This window comes from Calliphora vicina, chromosome 4 (assembly GCF_958450345.1).
Source record: "Calliphora vicina chromosome 4, idCalVici1.1, whole genome shotgun sequence".
Taxonomy (NCBI): domain Eukaryota; kingdom Metazoa; phylum Arthropoda; class Insecta; order Diptera; family Calliphoridae; genus Calliphora; species Calliphora vicina.
In genome coordinates, this window is record NC_088783.1 from 16,193,068 (window position 1) to 16,203,405 (window position 10,338).

Genomic DNA, 10,338 nt, shown 5'->3' on the forward strand with positions numbered 1-10,338 from the left:
TTTTAGAAATTCCACAAACTTCCAAATAAAGGACACCCTAATGCTTGTGCATGTAAAGCTGTAAAGGATATGAAAGTTATGTGTTGGTAGTGGTGCTGGCAATGATGGTGTAAAAACAGCCACAGTGACTGACAACAACAATTTAATTAAGTTTCCAGGAAACTATATAGTTGTTGCTATAACTACAACTAACAACAACAAATATACCAACATAAACACATTCAGTTACACACACTAAACAATAATAAACTTTTGCTTTTGTATGTGTTTTCTCACAGGATATTTGATATTTTATATATGTATATGTATTAGTTTGTTTGCACACATACACTAATACTCACATATTAAATATGTTGATCCATTACTTTACATACACAATGAAACAAATGCTGCTTATGTATAGCAAAATAAATAAGAAATTCTGAGAATTGTAATCCTGGTTTTCAAGCCACCCTAATGTTTTTATTATAAATAATATGTGTTTGTGCTAGTAAAACTCTTTATCAGCCTTTGTATTTATATATTTGGATATTATTTTCCCCCATTAACTGTGTGATAAAACCACATTTTCATACACTTTTGTTCCTTCTGTTGTTTTTTTTTCCGTTAAGACCAGATCTGGTATCAAAAAGTCGTTTACACTCAGTAAACAGTATATAATTCCAGCTAAAAACCAGTAAAAAAGAAATTACACAGTTTAACACCTTAAGATGATGGTTGAATGACTGACAACTAACAAACAAACTCCTGTTGAAAAACAAGTCGTAACTAATGGCTTTGATATAGAAGCCGCTTGAAACATTTGCAAGTCTGGCAGCAGCCATCACTATCAGTATCTACTGCTTTAGTTTATGCCTTCATTTAGTTAGTTTTCCTCTATAACCCAGCTTTCAATATGGCAAGAAATTATAAATTCTTAAAAGTATCTTATGAAACACATACAAATCAATTGATTAGATCATGTCAAAAATGTGGTAAATGATGTGAACTAAGTTTAAATCAAGTATGTCAAACATTTGTTTACATAATGTCAACAATTTCAAATGTATTTAAAAACCTAAATTTTCACTTAAAGAAATAGAAAGAGTTTCAAATTTCATAAAATCGCTTAAAATTAGTTGATTACACTGTGTAAAACATTTGTTTACATGATGTAAACTATTAAAAATTTACCTAAGTGTTAAATGTCAAATTTAATTATTTACATTGTGTAAAATAAATGAAAGTATTATAAATGCTTCGTTTACATTGTGTAAAACCTCACATTTTACTACACATTGCTTTAAACTATTGGACAATTCACAAGGTCACCCACCTATCATGTTATATTATTAATGTCCTAACATTTCACAAAGGTTTGAAAAAGTTGTTATTGCCTCTCAAGCTAAAAAGTCCTAAAATAATACTACTATGTATGATTACATGATGTTTACATAAATGTTTATGTAAACTACTTTAATTCTACTTATAATTCCATAAAATTTCTAAAAATTAATGGCTTACATTGTGAAAATAATTAATTTACCTGATAATCAACAATCTAAACTGCATTTAAAAACAGAAAATTTAATACAAAGTGCTTAAAACTTTCAAAAAATCAATAAAAAAAATAAAAATAAATGGTTTACATTGTGTAAAATATTTATTTACATCATGTCAACACTTCAAAATGTATGAAAAAACTGAAATTTTTCTTAAATATGTTCAAAACTGTAAAAAATCGAAAAAAAATTCATTGTTTACATTGTGTAAAATATTTGTTTACTTGATGACAACAATTAAAAACGCACATACATATAAAAGTGAAATTTCAGTTAAAAGTAATATTTTACATTTTGCAAATAATTAATTTACATGATGTCAACAATCAAAACTGCATGTAAAAATACACTTTACTACAAAATTCATAAAATATTAAAAAAATCAATGGTTTACATTGTGTAAAATATTTATTTACATCATGTCAACAATTTAAAATGATAAAAAAACTTGAATTTTCTTAATTGTCCTCAAAACTGTAAAAAATTTAAAAAAATCATTGTTTACATTGTGTAAAATATTTGTTTACATGATGTCAACAATTAAACACGCACTTATACAAAGTGGAAATTCAGGTAAAAGGACTTGAAATTGTTGCAAAAATATTCTATAAAATATTTACAAATCATTTTTTTACATATAGTCAAAACATGTTTACATGATGTCACAATTAAAAAGGAAGTAACTAACCTTAAAGAAACTCCATAAAAATGCTAAAAATTTATTTTATATAAAATTGCACAAAAATCGCTAAATATTATGTAATTAATAGCTTACATTGTGAAAATAATTAATTTACATGATGTCAACAATCAAAACTGCATGTAAAAATACACATTTTACCACAAAATGCATAAAATATTAAAAAAATCAATGGTTTACATTGTGTAAAATATTTATTTACATCATGTCAACAATTGAAAATTATAAAAAAACTTGAATTTTATCAACTGTTCTTAAAACTGTAAACAATTTAAAAAAATTCATTGTTTACATTGTGTAAAATATTTGTTTACTTGATGTCAACAATTAAAAACGCACTTATACAAAGTGGAAATTCAAGTAAAAGGACTTGAAATTGTTGAAAAAAATATTCTATAAGATATTTATAAATCATTTGTTTACATATAGTCAAAACATGTTTACATGATGTCACAATTAAATAGGTAGTAAACTTAAAGAAACTCCATAAAAATGCTAAAAATTTATTGTATATAAAATTGCACAAAAATCGCTAAATATTATGTAAGTAATGGCTTACATTGTGAAAATAATTAATTTACATTATGTCAATAATCAAAACTGTATGTAAAAATACACATTTTACTACAAAGTGTATAAAATATTAAAAACATCAATGGTTTACATTGTGTAAAATATTTATTTACATCAAGTCAACAATTGAAAATGATAAAAAAAAACATGAATTTTCTTAATTGTGCTTAAAACTGTAAAAAAAATCATTGTTTACATTGTGTAAAATATTTGTTTACATGATGTCAACAATTAAAAACGCACATATAAAAGTGAAATTTCAGGTAAAAATGTCTTAAATTGTTAAAAATGCTGGAAAATATAAGAAAATAATTAATTTACATGATGTCAAGAATGTAAAAACATAAATTTTACTACAAAGCACTTAAAACTTTCAAAAAATATATAAAAATCCATGGTTTACATTGTTTAAAACATTTATTTACATCATGTCAACAATTGAAAATGATAAAAAAAACTTGAATTTTCTTAATTGTGCTTAAAACTGTAAAAAAAATGAAAAAATTCATTGTTTACATTGTGTAAAATATTTGTTTACATGATGTCAACAATTAAAATCGCACATATAAAAGTAAAATTTCAAGTAAAAGTGTCTTAAATTGTTAAAAAAGCTTGAAAGTATTAGAAAATAATTAATTTACATGATGTCAAGAATGTAAAAACATAAATTTTACTACAAAGCTCTTAAAACTTTCAAAAAATATATAAAAATCCATGGTTTCATTGTTTAAAACGTTTATTTACATCATGTCAACAATAAAAAATGTATGTGAAAAACTGGAATTTCAGTTAGTTTAAAAAAAACTTAAACAAATAAAAATCAATTTTTTACACACGATAGCAACAATTTACAAATTATGTACAAAAACTATAATTTTACATAAAAGTAGTCTAAAATTCCATAAAAATGCTGTTTATTAATTGTATACATTGTGTAAAAAATGTATTTACATGAGTTCAACAATCTAAATGTTTACATAAATGTAATAAAAACTGTAAAAAAATATATGCAAACTTATAAAAATCAATTGTTTACATTTTGTAAACAAATTAGTTACATGATGTCAACAACTGAAAATTTATGAAAAGAAAATAGAATTTTACATACTAATAAGAACCACATTAATTCTACTCATTATATACTCATGTGTTTACAAAACAGACATTACTAAACTACTTCTTAGTAATGCAAGCGGTATGTATGTAAATTATATTGTTACGAAATAGTACTTGATTAAAAGTAGCATAATGCTTTCAAATAACAGTACTGTAATAGCAAACTGTAACATATCTGTTGGCATTATTAAATAAAAGCTTTCAGTTTATTTGATCGTAAGTTGGCAACGCTGTATTCGAATTCGAATATTCAGTTAAAGAACATTGTAGAAAGTACACCACAGATGGCGTATGTATTAGTAAGATCTAGAATATTCGAATTTTGACAGTTAAAGAACAATCTAGAGTGCAGATGGCAGTGTTATAAATAATGGCAGAGATTGCAGTCGTTAGTGAGTTTATCAGAGACGCTTTTCGAATAAACATCAACTGAGTGCCTTAAAGTGTGTTGTGTTTTTTTCAAGCAAATTCGTGTACATTATAAATGGTGTCTGTATTTCTAAGAAGTTATAAACGTGTATAAAAAAAACATTGAGTGACTATTTAATTATGTTGTTGTACATTTTAAATAAATAAAGAGTTGTTACAATTTTCAAACTACTAAACGGCTTTTATTTGCAATCAAAAGTATCCGGTTTATTTAAAGGAAATAAACCAAACATTTTGAAAAGGTTAAAACGTAACAATATTAATCAGTTGTGGTTTGTTATTATTAACTTTTCTACTGGGATATTTCTTTGCCATTATTTTCTAATATTATGTTGAGATTGTTAAATATCCATTTGGGTTTAAGATAATAAAGTCAAAGATTCACAGCAGTACCATATGTGAACACTAGTTATCATCATTTTGTCTTGGCATACATAGACGTGTTTAAAAGTTACTTCACAAGCTAAGAGCTGATGGTTTTAGTTTTAAAATGATTTCTTAGTTGAGCAGTAAAATTTTCTGAAAACTAAAAATGTCTTTAAAAACAAACTTTACTAACCGCCTTCGTAACCGGCCACAGACATTCATACATACAGTGAGTTTATTTAAGTGTATGTTATCATCTGCGTATTATTAATACTTAATAATAATATTATTTGTGTTAATTCTATTACAACACATGGCATTATGGCAGTGTATGCAAACACACAACTCTTTTAAATTCACTTTTCCAAACACAACAACACAATATTAGATTATAACAAGGACTTGCAGGATTGTAGCTGTCAGTTGTGATGCTGTTGTAGTTGTGTTGTGTCCATATTTTCATTTAATTTCATCAATATTTACTTGTTTGATTTTGTATTGGCATTATGTTGGCATAATGTTATTTTAAACTCATTCTAAGACTCAAACACAGCAAATAATCACAGATAAAGTTGTCCTTACAATGTCTACAATTACTGTCACAGAGTCCTTGCTGTGCTAATAACAGCAAATGATTGTTATAATGAAACAAAAGCGCACATTAACATGAATAGGAGGTGCCTATTTTAGGGAACATTTTATTAGTAGCCTGCTAGTTTTACTATTTGCCAAAATTTTAATTAATTTTTGTATTGAAAAAGTTAAATGCTAGACCGACATTTACATTGAAAAAAAAATTGAACAAATCATATAACACTGAAAGGATCCTTTGATCCAGCAAGTTTAGAAATGTTATTTTAAGATGGAAATATCATAAATTTTTTATAATTTTTATTTCGGGAGCCCTACTAATGTTCAATTGTTTGTGCGTGTATGCAAATCAAAATTGACATTTATTCCAAAGGCTTAAAGGAATTCACTCTATTAAAATTGGCCTTAATTATGTGCTATATTTAGATTTTAGGCATAAAATTACAAATGTAATTTTAAAAATAATAAGAAAGTAAAGTGTTGTTCTTAATTCAGCAATTAAAAATTGTTAATAAATGTATTAAAAGGATTCAATTTAAAACAAAAAAAATCCGATTATTCTAAGAAGGAAAATTTAAAATTGGACATTTGAAAAATGTAGTATTTTTAGTTCTTTTTGAAAAACGTTCGAAAATTACAATTTTATACTTTCTAACCTTTGAAATGACACCAGAAATAATTTAAGTTGATTTTAGAAACATGTTTTAAAAGTTCTTTTTTATCTATAGAAAACCACAAGGAATCATTTAAGTTGATTTTCAGTAAATTTAAAAAATAGTAGTATTTATACTACTTTTTAAAAATATACCAAATGTTATTTTTTTTTTTGATTTGATTAAATTTACTCTATTGTGTTTTTTCCAAAAATTTTATAAATACATATTAACTTCTGTTGAAAAATTAGTGTTTTAAGTAATTTTTTTTTAAATTTTGTCTCTCTATCATGATTGCAACCCGTGCCGACTTGCGATTTAGTTTTGTGGTGCATTTACAAGGGGAAAAACTTTTGCAATTTAATTTAAAAGAATCGATATGTGTACGTAATTGTCGTTCTAATCTATGTATATAAATAAAAATCAAATGTCGATCTTTGGTAATTGCATCAGCAGAGAACGGGCTGACCGATTTAGACAACATAGGTTTTTAAGGAATTAAAAATTGACCACGCCAACTTCTACGCCCACTTTTTTCGATTTATCTAAAACCGGAAAACGGCTACATCGAGTTGGTTAATTTTTTGTTTAAATAATCATAGTAATCCTATTTAAGTTTTTACTGAAAGAAAAATTCACCACGCCAATTTTTTTTTCGATATATCTAAAATCGCAGGACGTCTGGACAGATTTACCTATTTTTTAATGTTCGCAATACATAGTCCGCCAAAGTTTTTACATAAATAAAAATTGTCCACCTCCACTAATACGCTCACTTATTAAATACATCTGCAAAATACATCGATCAATCATATTTCTGACCAAAATTCGATTACTTATAAAAAACTCACAATAGCATAAATCGATAATAACTTGGCCAATAAGCGTTCAATCAAGAAAAAGAGCTCGATCTGTGATCACTCATATTTCTGACAAAAATTCGTTTTTTTATATAAAAACTCAAAATATCCAAATTCGCCAATAACTTGGCCAATAAGCGTTTAATCAATAAAAAGAGCTCGATCTGTGATCACTCGTATTTCTAACGAAAACTAAATTTTTATATAAAAACTCAAAATATCTAAATTCGCCAATAACTTGGCCAATAAGCGTTCAATCAAGAAAAGGAGCTCTATCTGTGATCACTCATATTTCTGACCAAAATTCGTTTTTTTATATAAAAACTCAAAATATCTAAATTCGCAAATAACTTGGCCAATAAGCGTTTAATCAAGAAAACGAGCTCGATCTGTGATCACTCATATTTCTAACAAAAAATCGATTTTTTATATAAAAACTCAAAATATCTAAATTCGCCAATAATTTGGCCAATAAGCGTTTAATCAAGAAAAAGAGCTCGATCTGTAATCACTCATATTTCTGACCAAAATTAAATTTTTTTATATAAAAACTCAAAATATCTAAATTTGCCAATAACTTGGCCAATAAGCGTTTAATCAAGAAAAGGAGCGCGATCTGTGATCACTCATATTTCTAACCAAAATTAAATTTTTTATATAAAAACTCAAAATATCTAAATTCGCTAATAACTTTGCCAATAAGCGTTTAATCAAGAAAAATAGCTCGATCTGTGATCACTCATATTTCTGACCAAAATTCGTTTTTTTATATAAAAACTCAAAATATCTAATTTCGCCAATAACTTGGCCAATAAGCGTTTAATCAAGAAAAAGAGCTCGATCTGTGATACTCGTATTTCTAACCAAAATTTAATTTTTTATATAAAAACTCAAAATATCTAATTTCGCCAATAACTTGGCCAATAAGCGTTTAATCAAGAAAAAGAGCTCGATCTGTGATCACCAGGGCAACCAAAAATATGCAATATCATATTTTTAGCTGTGCGTCGTATAATCATATGAGTTAGTTATTTATCCATTTCAGAATATTTTAAGAATTTTGGCATCGATTTGTTAGTGCATATTTTTGCATATTTTGCTCTTTACTGCATATTTTAGCATATTTCGCGTTTTATAGCATATTTTTGCATATTTAACTCATAACTGCATATTTTTGTTGCATATTTTCTTTTTTTTCATTATTTTGTTTTGTAAATATAATTTTATTGTTTGTATTGTATTGTAATTTTTCATTTTTATATTTTACTATTTTGTTAAGTCCAAGCTAATGTAAATTGTCAATAGAAGATTACATTGGCTGGGGTACATCTGGTCAATAGTACTATTGACAATGTCACTAGTAAATCACTACAAATTCACTATTTGCATTCCATGCAGGGATGTTATTATGGGCAACTTAAGTAAATTGCACTTTAACAAAATGTTGGATACATTAAAAAAAACTTAAGGTAGCTTGAGATAGTTATTGTTGGGCATTAATAGTTTACCACTAATATAAAATTAAACAACAATTCAATAAATGTTCAGAATATTACGATCCACCGAAAATCTTGTGTTCAAAGTCGTTGATAGATTTACACAAATTGTAACGAAGATATTAAGAAATCATTAAAAAACAATATATATGAATATCGATCGACGAAACAATGGATGAGAAAGGAAGAAACATAGGAAATGTCACGGTATTTTGAGTCCCAATGAAAAAAAATGATAAAAAATCAAAAAGGTTTCTTAATTTCCGTAGGATTAAGTAGAACAAATTATTCCACAATTGTATGGCTTTTTGATAATTCTATTCAAATTTTGGAAGAAAACATAACGCATGTGGAGAAGTTTTTGAAACATAATTCAAATGATAAAAAAGTGGGTATAAAAGCTCCCTACTTATCGTATAAACATTAGGGTACATGCTTGAAGTATTAGGCAGTTTAAAAGATGAGACAAATCAATTGATTAAGATCGTCTAAAAAACTCTACGGAAATATAAAACAAAGATTTAGTTTGAAAATTTGAAAACTTAGGTTATTTTTTTTTACTAAATATAATAAAATGAGTTGAACCAAACTATTTTAATATACTGCCAAAGTCAATAAAATCGAAATTTAATCCTATAATAACAAATTTTTATTTATGAGCTCATTATTTTATTTACTTCTTATATATTTGTTTAATAAAACGTTGAAATCAAACAATAACCAACTATTTTAAGTGCATATTTTTTATAATTTAAGAGCATATTTTTCGATTTTAACTGCATATTTTATGCGCATAAAACACTTTTTTTAGAGCATATTTTTGGTTGCCCTGGTGATCACTCATATTTCTGACCAAAATTCGATTTTTTATATAAAAACTCAAAATATCTAAATTCGCCAATAACTTGGCCAATAAGCGTTTAATAAAGAAAAGGAGCGCGATCTGTGATCACTCATATTTCTAACCAAAATTAAATTTTTTATATAAAAACTCAAAATATTTAAATTTGCTAATAACTTGGCCAATAAGCGTTTAATTAAGAAAAGGAGCACGATCTGTGATCACTCATATTTCTAACCAAAAATCGAATTTTTATATAAAAACTCAAAATATCTAAATTCGCAAATAACTTGGCCAATAAGCGTTTAATCAAGAAAAAGAGCTCGATCAGTGATAACTCATATTTCTAACCAAAATTTTATTTTTTATATAAAAACTCAAAATATCTAAATTCGCTAATAACTTGGCCAATAAGCGTTTAATCAAGAAAAAAAGCTCGATATGTGATCACTCATATTTCTAACCAAAATTCGATTTTTTATATAAAAACTCAAAATATCTAAATTCGCTAATAACTTTGCTAATAAGCGTTTAATCAAGAAAAGGAGCTCGATCTATAATCACTCATATTTCTAACCAAAATTAAATTTTTTATATAAAAACTCAAAATATCTAAATTCGCTAATAACTTGGCCAATAAGAGTTTAATCAAGAAAAGCATAGCGATCTGTGATAACTCATATTTCTAAACAAAAATCGATTTTTTATATAAAAACTCAAAATATCTAAATTTGATAATAACTTGGACAATAAGCGTTTAATCAAGAAAAAGAGCTCGATCTGTAATCACTCATATTTCTGACCAAAATTAAATTTTTTATATAAAAACTCAAAATATCTAAATTCGCTAATAACTTGGCCAATAAGCGTTTAATCAAGAAAAAAAGCTCGATCTGTGATCACTCATATTTCTAACCAAAATTTAATTTTTTATATAAAAACTCAAAATATCTAAATTCGCTAATAACTTGGCCAATAAGCGTTTAATCAAGAAAAGGAGCGCGATCTGTGATCACTCATATTTCTGACCAAAATTCGTTTTTTTATATAAAAACTCAAAATATCCAAATTCGCCAATAACTTGGCCAATAAGCGTTTAATCAATAAAAAGAGCTCGATCTGTGATCACTCATATTTCTAACCAAAATTCAATTTTTTATATAAAAACTCAA